At 38.3% G+C, this 12,521-nt stretch overlaps 1 long non-coding RNA gene across 2 annotated transcripts in view; it reads left to right on the top strand.

Annotated features, from left to right (window-relative positions):
- Positions 1-12,521, top strand: part of LOC126954788 (uncharacterized) — a 29,294-nt gene that overhangs the window by 1,357 nt on the left and 15,416 nt on the right. The gene's annotated exons all lie outside the window — the stretch shown is intronic.

Raw genomic sequence — 12,521 nt, 5'->3', positions numbered from 1 at the left:
TTGTCACCAAACCCTAAATATCTATCTGGTCTTGTGCCCCTCTCTCCCCACTGCTGCTGCGTTAGTTCAGGCTTTCATAATTTCTTACAGGATTACTGAAAGATCCGCCCATCTGATTTCTTTGATGCCAGGCCCTTGAATCTGATACTTGAAAGCCCTGTTAGTGGCGTAACACTAATCAAAACGTAACATCAATCAATGCCATTTCCTAATTTCCTTCAATAATTTTTGAATGATGTAGGCTATAAACAAATACCATTCTTCTATTTAAAAATATTCAAGGGAGAACAAATGGATAAAATCCAAAGTCTTTAGGCCAGTCAGGCCCTGAATTACTTCATTCTGTATATGTCTCTATCCTTATTTCCTGCTCTTCTGCCAAATTTCACACCAACCTTTAAGGAACATTTGTAGTTCCTTAAAAGGACTATGCTTTTTCTTGATTCCAGGCCTTTGTGTATGCCAATACTTCTGCTTGGAATGCAGCAAGCAGTTTCTAGTGAGGAAAAAAAGAGTTTTGGCAGAGAGTTAGTTTTCTTTTCCCTATTGCAGATATACTGTCTATTTTCTGGAAAGAGACACTTGCATTTTTGTAGTACCTTGTTTAACAATAATAGACAAGACTTCAGGTTTCTGGTCTGACATGTAAATAATTTAGAAGTCATCACTCCATCCTAACAAGAACTAAAAAGCGAAACAAAATGAGAAATTAACAACTCTTCTTAGAACTGTAGGAGAAGTGGGGTCACAGGGAAAACAGCTTCCCCAAAATTAGAGACACAGATGGGTGGATTCAAAGAATCACAACTTACCATAGAAACGCACCTTCGCAGGAACCATTACTGGAGTAGGAAAGTCTGGCTCTAATTAATGAATTGCCGGAGGCTCGCTATGGATTAGTTTGAGAGTTAAAGATTCTGGGGGGCTTTCACACTTTGTGAGTTTTACCTCCATGAATTCTCAGAGAAGATCAGAGAAAAATCTCCAATTGCTTCCTGCATGAGGAGTGTAAAAGGAACTATTTTGAAAAATTCTAGAGCATTTTGTTCTTAACAAGACTTGCCATCAAAAGAAACTGTTTTACTAGAGCCTAGTGTACTGGGATTTTTACAAGTGGTTAACTGCCCTGGGGGAAAGGAAATACCCAACTCTAGCTCCCTCTAGACATTCTGTACCACCTAAGGGGGTGGGAAAACAAACTGAGAACTGAAGTTTACAGCCTAGGGACCCAGGCTTACTAAAAGAATGAGATAAAATGGTAGAACTGTAGGACACTTCCCCTTCCCGTATATCTTACCACTACATTACTAAAGGGCTGTTTACTGCAATTCCTTTGACCCAGTATGTTTTATCTGCCTTTCAATAAAAAATTGCAAGGCACGTTAAAAGGCAACATAGTTTGAATGGACAGAGGAAGCAGCGGAACCAAACCCAGAGGATGACAGGGATGTTGGTATTATCAGACCATGAATTTAAAACAACTATGATTAATATTGTTTGAAATGCTTGTTCCCTGGTACCGTAAAGAAATAGTACTTGAACATAAATTTAATTAACAAGGCCATTTTTACTTCTGCAGAAAGGGTACACTCGCCAGCAGTTTTGCCACGAGAATACACCAAACAAAGGAGACAGGGTCATTTATAACCTGATGCGTCCACCCTACTGCTGTGTCCGGTTTCCATTGGCTGGAATGGGACCTCACATTCTGTATTTGTCGTGACTGACTAGCAACTTAGAACTTTTTAAAAGAGGCAAAGGTAGAGGAGAACAAAGGAAGGAGGAGGTAACTTGTGGAATGATGAGAAAGGTAAAAACACTTTTAAGTAAGGAAGAGGAACAGGCTGTGACCAATCCTTGCTTGGACTAATATCAGCATGCCAGGGCAAATATTTAGGAGCACAGGTCTTTGAGTAAATTTTGCTTCTAAGAGAAGTTACTATTTATTCCTAATTAAATGGGGAGGAAAGTCTTTGAAGAGGAACCTCTACTTTATTTTTTACAGTATGCTAAGGGCTTTAATGGAAAAAATAGACAACATGCAAGAACAATGGATAATGTAAGCAGAGAGATGGAAATTCTAAGAAAGAACTGAAAATAAATGACAGAAAAAATACTGTAACAAATGAAAAATGCCTTTGATGGGCTCATTAGTAGACTGAATGTGACTAAGGAAAGAATCTTTGAGCTTGAGGGTATGTTAATAGAAACTGTCAAAACAAGAAAGCAAAGAGAAGAAACGAATAAATGGAACAGGATATCATATACCTGTATGGGAGTACCAGAAAGAGAAGAAAGCAAAAGGAGCAGAAGCAATATTCAAAGCAACTATGACTGAGAATTTCCCCAAATTAATGTCAGGAAACAAACCACAGATCCAGAAAACTTAAACACCAAACAAGCGTTCCTTCCAAAACAGAAAGCACAAAGCCCACATGGGTTCACTGATGAATTCTTCCAAACATTTAAGGAAGGAATTATACCAATTTTCTACAATCTTTTTCAGAAGATGGAAGCAGAGAGAATACTTCCTAACTCATTTTACGAGGCCAGCATTGCTGTAATACCAAAGCCACAGACATTACAAGAAAAGAAAACTACAGACCAATATCCCTTATGAACCTAGATACAAATATCCCCAACAAAGTATTAGCAAATTGAATCCAACAATGTATAAGAATAATTACATGCTACAACCATGTGGAATTTATCCCAGGTATACAAGGCTGGTTCAACATTAGAAAAATAAATTAATATAATCCATCACATCAATGGGCTAAAGAAGAAGAAAATCACATAGCAATAGGTGGAGTACAAAACATTTCACAGAATTCAACACCTATCCATGATGAAAACTTTCAGCAAATGAGTATTAGAAGGAAACTGTCTCAATGTGATAAAGAACATCTACAAGAAGCCTGCAGCTAACATCATACTTAACGGTGAGAAACTAGAAGATTTCATGCTAAGACTAGGAACAAGAAAAAGGTGTCCCGCCTCACCATTCCTTTTCAACATCTTGCTGAAAATCCTACCTAATAGAATAACACAAGGAGAGGAAATAAAATGTATATCGATTAGAAAGGAGGAAATAAAACAGTCTTTGCTTACAGATAACATGTATCTGTTTACAAAATCTGAAAAAATTGACAGAAGTCTCCTGGAACTAATAAGTGATTATAGCAGGGTTGCAGGATACAAGTTTAATACACACATTTCAGTCATTTTCCTATATGCCAGCAATGAACAAGTGGAATCTGGAATTAAAAACCCAATACCATTTACATTAGCATCCCTAGAAATGAAATGCTTAGGTAGAAATCTAACAAAATGTGTACAAGATCTATGAGGTAAATTATAAAACTCTGATAAAAAAATTAAATAAATGGAGAAATGTCTCATGTACGTGGACATTCTGAATCAACATTGTCAAATTGTCATTTATTCCCACTTGCTCTATAGATTTAACTAAATTCCAATAAAAAAAATCCCAGCAAATTGTTTTGTGGATATTAAGAAACTCATTTCAAAGTTTATGTGGAGAAGCAAAAGACCCAGATTGGTCAACTGAATATTGAAAGAGGAGAACAAAGTTGGAGGACTGATACTACCTGACTTCAAGTCTTACTGTAAAGCTGCAGCGGTCAAGACAGTGTATTATTAATGAAAGACAAAGGAACAGAAGAGAGAACCCACAAATAGACCCACATAAATATAGTTGATTGATCTTGGACCAAGGGGCAGAGGTGATACAATGGAGAAAAGATAGTCTTTTCAATAAATGATGATGGAGCAATTGGACATTCACATGGAAAAAACAGAATCTGGACACAGACATTATACCTTTCACAAAAATTAAGTCAAGATGGATGACAGACCTACATGTAAATTATAAAACTATAAAATTCATAAAAGATAACATAGGAGAAAACCTAGATGATGACCTTGGGTATGGTGGTGACTTTTAAATTACAACATGAAAGGCATGTATGAAAGAAATAATTGATAAGCTGGACTGTATTAAAATATTTTATGAAAGACAGTGTCATGAGAAAAGACAAGCCACAGACTGATAGAAAATATTCACAGAATATTTATTTGATGAAAGACTGTTGTCCAAAAACACAAAGAACTCTTAAAATTCAACAATAATAAAACTAACAACCTGATTTAAAAATGGGCAAAAGACATGAACAGATTTCGTAACAAAGAAAATTTACAGATGGTAAATAAACATATGAAAAGGTGTTCATCATCATATGTCATTAGTTAATTGTAAATTAAAACAATGATGAGATGTTACTACATTAGAATGGCCAAAATTCCAAACACCGACACTAGCAAGTACTGGTGAGGATGTGGAGCATGAGGAACTCTCATTCATTGCTGATAAGAATGCAGAAATGGTACAGCCACTTTTAAAGATAGTTTGGTACTTTCTTACAAAATTAACCATACTAATTACATGATTTAGCAGTTGTGCTCCCTAATATTTACCCAAATGAGCTGTGAACTTACTTCCACACAATAACGTGCACACTGATGTTTATAGCAGCTTTATTCTTAATTGCCAAAACTTGGATGTCCTTTAGTAGGTGAGTGGATAAACTGTGGTGCATTCAGACAATGACATATTACTAAGCACTATAAAGAAATAAGCTATCATGCCATGAAAAGACATAGAGGAATTTTACATGTGTATTGTTGAGTGAAAGAAGCCAATCTGAAAAGGCTATACATACTATAAGATTCCAACTATATGACATTTTGGAAAAGGCAAAACTAGGAAGACAGTAAAAAGATCAGTGGTTTTCTTGGTTTTGAGGGGAGGAAGGGATGAATAGTTAGAGCACAGAAAATTTTTAGGACAGTGACACTATTTTGTATACTTATAATGGTGGATACATGTTACTATGTATTTGTCAAAACCCATAGAATGTACAACACCAAAAATGTTCAAAGAGCAGGAAGAGAATTACAGCTTGGTTTAGAAATGCTCTGCACAATATCCTGGTAGTTGGTAGTGGCAGACTTGGAAAAATCTTGCTGCGGTATAGAACTTCAAGTATTATATTTCTGTGAACCCTCTTGGACAGGAATGAAATCGCCTGAGGTAATGATCTACATTGGCTTATGGGTAGCAATTAATGATTTGGTCAGATGATCAGGGACTTTGAAAGAATATGATTGTAAGATTGGTAACGAGGAAATCTGGAGTAGAGGTGTGATGGACCTTTTGTAATGGTCACTGAATGAGGAAAATTATTTTCCATGTGCTTCTCACCAAAAGGTCTGATTTTGAAGGACATTGTCAATAATTAGGTGAACAAGATGATCCACCTTGGGGATGTTGTTCAGAAGGGTATCCAAGTGCTTGCTCCATGGGCTTGTAAATGTAGTGGCCATGGATATAAGCGTGGGCCCAAGGTCATAGATATTTTCTTATCAAGGTTGTTCTGACTCTGCCACTGCTGAATACCAGATTGAGAAGTAGCACCACCAACCCTGAGTCCCCAGTATGGTATAGTAACTCAAGGGGACTAGACAGTTTCTATGCGACAGGTTGGTTACATTTGATCTCTTTCATCATGGAGGAGGCAGAAATTTGTTCTCACTGGGACCAACACTTACTCTGGATATAGAATTGTTTTCTGGCTCTGTCATGCTTCTACTTCTACCATCATCCATGAATTTATTAATATAAATTAAACATAGACTGAGACTCTGAGATTTAAAAAATTAAGGCATAAGCTTTAAATTATTCTGTTATACATGTAGGCGGAAAGGAAAATGCTAATGGTTTTCTTTTAACTTAGCAGAAAAACTAAAATACTGCTTAGAAATACAGAGATGTATTCTTACAACATTTTTCCCAGGTCAAAACCTTGTCAGTAAGACAATCAGAATTACAGATTCCTTTTGGATGTTATTTTCACAGGACAAAGCAACACTTTGTAACACTTTGGAGTCTTATAAGACATTTTGGTTCAAATAACATATTACAGAGAATGGATTTCTTTTTAGCAAGGAACAGAAGAGGTTCTAGTAACAATTATGAATATTCACACAGCTCCATATTGCTGAGGATAACAAGTGGATATTTTTTGGAACATTCTTAATTTAATATCTTATCAAATCAGATTTTTTGAAATGCTTCATGATGCAGAATTATGTTTCTCTTTTCATAGCTGCAAGGAGAAGGGATATCTTTTTCTCAGACTTCTTTGGTTAATTATAAAGACTTTCATTTTTAAGGTCAGCTTCTGAAATTTTATTGGCTATATTATAAGCAGGCCTATAGAGGATAATTTTATTGGCAGAAATGGAGAAAGTGATAAAAAGTTATTTAATACCAAATCATAGGATGGTATTGTTTTTCTTCTATATTATTAAGTACCCCTTGTTTACCTATGATTTCTTTCAAAAAAACCTTGAAACTTCAGGGAAGACAAATGGTCTATCCTTGTGGTTTTTTTTTTTTTTTTTTTTTTTTTTTTTTTTTTTTTGAGATGGAGTCTCGCTGTGTCGCCCACTCTGGAGTGCAAGGCCGCGATCTCGGTTCACTGCAAGCTCTGCCTCCCGGGTTCTCGCCATTCTTCTGCCTCTGCCTCCCCGGTTCTCACCATTCGCCTGCCTCAGCCTCCCGAGCAGCTGGGACTACAGGCGCCTGCCACCATGCCCGGCTAATTTTTTTTGTATTTTTAGTAGAAATGGGGTTTCACTGTGTTAACCAGGATGGTCTCGATCTCCTGACCTCATGATCTGCCCCCCTCGGCCTCCCAAAGTCTAGGGATTACAGGTGTGAGCCACTGTGCCTGGCCTATTCTTGGGTTTAAAGTTATAGAATAATAATGCCTAAGAGATATGAAAGAAAAAAATTAAAAAATTAAGTTTCTAGAAAAGAGCAGTCTGGTTTAATAGCATTTTAGAGTGGATATATTTAGGAATTTTATAAAACTCAATATTTGTCAACAATAGGAGATGGCTGGTAAGAGAATACACAGAGACGGCATTTACTGGCCTATTTTTCCAAATAAGAATGTTAGTCAGACTGTATATAGAACATTGAGTTTAAGTTATACTTAGAGCCATTTAATTAGGAATAAAGAGGACTTGGTGGTAGTGGGAAGAGTAGGGGAGAGGCATGCCAATAGTCTTTAGCTCTCCGGGGGACTGGACGTACGCTGTGATACTCCAGAGAGCAGAACGAGGAAGGCAGAGCTTAGCTTTAGCCATAAGAAAGAAATTGGTCTGTGTATATGTTAAGCCCAAGGTCGGCTGACCTACCAGACATGTTTTAAAAAGTGATTTCTTTTTTTTTTTTTTTTTTTTTTTTTTTTTTGATACGGAGTCTCGCTGTGTCCCCCAGGCTGGAGTGCAATGGCGCGATCTCGGCTCACTGCAAGCTCCGCCTCCCGGGATCCCGCCATTCTCCTGCCTCAGCCTCCTGAGTAGCTGGGACTACAGGCGCCCGCCATCGCGCCCGGCTAATTTTTTTGTATTTTTAGTAGAGACGGGGTTTCACCGTATTAGCCAGGATGGTCTCGATCTCCTGACCTTGTGATCCGCCCGCCTCGGCCTCCCAAAGTGCTGGGATTACAGGCTTGAGCCACCGCGCCCGGCAAAAAAAAGTGATTTCTTTATTGAATTTGGAGTTGGAAACCATCTATGTTTCTTCACCCAACTTTTTACTTTGAAAAGTTTCAAGATTTCAAAATTTGAAAAACAGGACAATAAACATCTCTATGTCCTTCACCTAAGTGTACCAATATTTTTTGCCACACTTTCTCTCTCTCTCCCTCTCTCTCTCTCTCTCTCTCTCTCACACACACACACACACACACACACACATTTTTTGATAAAACATTTGAAAGGAAGTTTCAAAACTCATGAAATTCACCCTTATCTCCTTCAGCAAGTATCCCCTAAGAACAAAGACACTTTCCTACCGTTCCCATTCATCCTTAAGACAATGTTCAGCTTGCAGGTGCTATGATTCTCATAAACCAGTAAGAAAAATAGTGCCTGTTTTCCCTGTAATACAGGATTCATTCAGTAAAGTTCTTGCCTGCTTCACAAGGTGCATTGCTGGAGGCCTGCTCTCTGCAAGCCTCTTAAAGAATATGAAAATAGTCCTGCCCTCAAGAAGCTCATCAGATGAAATAATACATATGAAAATACTTAAAATGTTAACTATAAGTGAAAGATGCTATTATTATCTCTTTGCAAATTCTTTTTCTCAAAGAAAATAGGGTTTAGCAGATGGAAAAACAAAACAAAACAAAAAAGTACCACCAGAGGGCACTATAGTAGCATTTGTAGTAGCATTTGAAAAGCAGTGTTTGAAGGCATTGTGAATATATCTTGAAACTTCATTATTTTTTCTTCTCAGAGTAATATACTGTGATTGTATTGCCTTCTAAATTCAACTCTTCTGCACCCTATTAACTGGTGTTCTTAAATATTTGTAATAATTTCAGACCAAAAAATAAGTTTTTTTACATAGACCCATGTATCTTCTTATACTGAACAATATAATTTTTTTCCTGAAAATTTAATAATCTTTGACATACTGAAGGTCCATGGCTTATGTGCCTTGGACAGATTTCCAATGTTTGGTCCAGAAGATCGGGTTAGGGGGAGCGGTAATTCTGATGAAATGTTTAGAACAAGGGAAGGTAGATCATCCATCAAACCTTTAAAATACTGCTTTTTGTTTTTTCCTTTGGAGGGGTCAAGTTCCATTCCAGTTTTGTTTCACTGGCTTGACTCCTTTGAAATATTTTAATTTGTGTTGCCCCTACTCTTTCAAAAAGCAATATTCTTTAAATGAAGAATGAATATGAGAATACTCAGGAGAAGTGGACAACTGTCAGTAGTTTGCAGACTTTTAAAAATGCCTTTGAAGCGTAGTTCTTAATTGGAGGTTTTCTACATATTGCCAATGGCAACACTGATGTGTAATTTTTGTTTTCTCTGGAGTATCATATAGAGATTCAGCATTCATTCTTCAGTTCAAAAGAGATATATTTGAGCAACTTAGGCATTTGGGGTGCATTTTGAAAAATTATACTATAGGCCAGGTGCAGTGGCTCATGCCTGTACTCCCAGCATTTTGGGAGGCTGAGGTGGGCAGATCACCTGAGACCAGGAGTTCGAGACCAACCTGGGCAACATGGCAAAAACCCATCTTTACTAAAAATGCCAAAATTCGCTGGGGGTGGTGGCACATGGCCTGTAATTCTAGCTACTTGGGAACCTGAGGCAGGAGAATCACTTGAGCCTGGGAGGTGGAGATTGCAGTGAGCAGAGATCGTGCTACTGCCCTCTAGCCTGGGTGATAGAGACTCTGTCTTAAACAATAACAACAACAAACAAAACAAAACAAAAATTATACTGTAAATTACTAGGAATTTCAACTGGGTGCATGGAGGAGAAAAAACCCTCTGTTGCTGAAGGAATGATGGAGGTGAAGCCTTAAACTCCATACATCTCACTCTGGGATTTCTCAGTTGTATTTTTGCTTCTAAGGCAGGGTCTTGCTCTGTCGCCCAGGCTGGAGTGCAGTGGTGCAATCACAGCGCACAGCAGCCTCAATCTGGGCTCAAGTGATCCTCTTTCCACCTCAGCCTCCCAAATGGGTAGGACTACAAGCACATGCTGACATGCTCAGCTATTTTTTATTTTTACTTTTAGTTTTAGTAGAGACAAAGTCTTGCTACGTTCCCCAGGCTGGTCTCAAACACCTGAGCTTATGCCATTGTCCTGCCTCAGCCTCCCAAAGTGCTGGGATTACAGATATAAGCCACCTTGCTCAGCCTCATTGATTTTATGAATAATTCTAACAGCTCTGCCAAGGATAATCAGAATTTTTTTTGAATTACAAAACTAGATATGAAAATTAGAAGACTCATAGAGACAGGGACATTTACTGCAGCAGTGATTGCTCAGAGAAAGAGAGAGGAAGGGAGGAGAGAGAGACTGAGACTACTGAATCACAATGTAGCATAAAAATTAGTGATCATAATATGGACAAGAGACAGGGAAATACTGGATAGAAGAGGGTGGTTCCCCAGCAAAAGCCCCACCCTCAAGCCTGGAGACCCTCGGCCCTGAGTGGGAATGGGCATTTCTGTTTTCGTGCCCTGAAAGTTGCCTTTTGACCTGCTATGCCCCCCATTTGGTACCCATATAACCCTGAACTTTAGGTTCCAGAAGCAGACGAGCAGATGAGATGAGGAGACAAGCAGATGAATGGCAGAATGAAGTGGCAGAGAAAGAGAGAAGAGGAGGAACATCTGAACGCCAAGAGGAGTTAGGCTGGGGGTGGTGGGAGAGGAGTTTAGCCTCTGGATGGCCAAACTCCAGGGGAAGATAATCTTCCCACTGCATCCCCACTTTCAGCTCCCTATCCATCCTGCTGAGAGCCACCTTTACCACTCATTAAAACCCTGCATTCATCCTTCAAGTCTGTGTGCAACCTAATTCTTCCTGGATGCTGGGCAAGAGCTTGGGATACAGAAAGCTCTCACACTGGCCCTCTGCCCTTGCAAAAAGGCAGAGAGTCCATTGAGCTGGTTAACAGTTATGCTGTCTGTGGACAGCAATGCTAAAAGAGCCTTGTAACACTGGGGCTGCAGGCACCCACCCCTAGACACCACTGCGGGGCTGGAGCCCAAAGCACTTGCCCTGACTTCTGCACCTTACAGTCTGCATGCTCCCTTCTTGTCAGGGGTTTGAGCAACGGTGACTGAACAGGCGAGTCACACCCACGTTGCACATCCTTCGAGGGGGATCAGGAACTCTCCCATTTCAATAATTACTATTCTGTGTTGTTAAGATTATATTTGGGATTATCTATTTAGAAAAAAAGGAAATATAGAAAATGTTTTGGAAATATTCCATTCAAAAGGGTGAATATAAAGTATTCAGACATGAGGATAGACTTTTGTTATCAAGCAACATATATTTATCGAGCATCTCTGGTAGAGGGATGGATTCAAAGATTGTTCTGCCTTCAGGGAGTTTACAAACATGTACTTGAAAAACTAGCAATGGAAACGGTGTGTGATAGGATTTTGATGAAAACACTAAGCATCAAAGGAGATCAGGGAATGAGAACAGCTTTGTGGCTGCAAAGATCTGAAAAAGAGCTGGGTCTGAAATGGAATCTAGGAAGGATTCACTGAGGCAAAGGAAAGGAGGAAAGGGGTGAGGAGAGAGAAAAGAATTAATATAGGGAATTGTATGAGAAAGGCCAACAACGTGTGGAGTGCATTTTAGTCCCACAATGCCAACAAAGAAAGCATTTATAGATAAAGTGTCTGGCTTCCATTTTTAACGAGAGAGAATTTTAAATAAGCAAGAATATAAGTTTCTACTTTGAGGTATTAATTACTATCATTTCAGCAAAATGTTTATCTTCTCTCAGAATTCAATACATGGTAAATCATTTTTAAAGAAAACTGAGGTTTCAGAAATTACTCCAAGGTGAAAGCTAGTCTTTATTACTCTGATCTAAATTATTATGTATCTTGTCTGTTTTTTTTTTCTTCAACTTTTATTTTAAGTTCTGGTCCAAGGTGAAAGCTGGTCTTTATTACACTGATCTAAATTATTATCTATCTGATCCTTTTTTTTCCTTCAACTTTTAAGTTCTGGGGTACGTGCGCAGGATGTGCAGGTTTGTTACGTAGGTAAACGTGTGCCATGATGGTTTGCTGCATGGATCAACCCATCACTTAGGTATTAAGGCCAGCATCCATTAGCTATTCTTCCTGATGCTGTCCCTCCTGTCCCCTGGACAGGCCCCAGCGTGTGTTGTTCCCCACGATGTGTCCATGTATTCTCATAGTTCAGCTCCCACTTATAAGTGAGAACATGTGATGTTTGTTTTTCTGTTCCTGCGTTATTTGCTGAGGTTAATGGCTTCCAGCTCCATCCGTGTCCCTGCAAAGGACATGATCTCATTCCTTTTGATGGGTGCATAGTATCCCATAGTGTATATGTACCACATTTTCTTAATCCATTCTATCACTGATGGGCATTTGAGTTCTGTCTTGTCCTTTTAAACTGTTCATTGTAACATCTTGAGTATAATAATTTGAAACCTTCCATTTTGCTATTTTTATATAAATCTTTTCATCTGTTAAATCTTATAACTATGAATGTTTACTTACATTATTTTATAAGTACATCAATTTTTGTAACTTTTAATTGACTATTGAAAATAGCATTAATTAGTACCAATTACAGATCATTAAGCTCAACATTATATGTTGTAAAAATTATCAAAGATCACTGATCATTAGAGAAATGCAAATCCAAACCACAATGAGATACCATCTTATGCCATTCAGAATGGTGATTATTAAAAAGTGAAGGAACAACGGATGCTGGTGAGGTTGCAGAGAAAAACGAATGCTTTTACACTGTTGGTGGGAACATAAATTAGTTCAACCATTGTGAAAGACAGGGTGGTGATTTCTCAAAGATCTAGAAGCAAAAATGCCATTTGACTC

Source organism: Macaca thibetana, chromosome 5 (genome assembly GCF_024542745.1).
Source record: "Macaca thibetana thibetana isolate TM-01 chromosome 5, ASM2454274v1, whole genome shotgun sequence".
Taxonomy (NCBI): Eukaryota; Metazoa; Chordata; class Mammalia; order Primates; family Cercopithecidae; genus Macaca; species Macaca thibetana.
The sequence above is the reverse complement of the archived record's forward strand: the minus strand, read 5'-3'. Positions and strand labels throughout refer to the sequence as shown.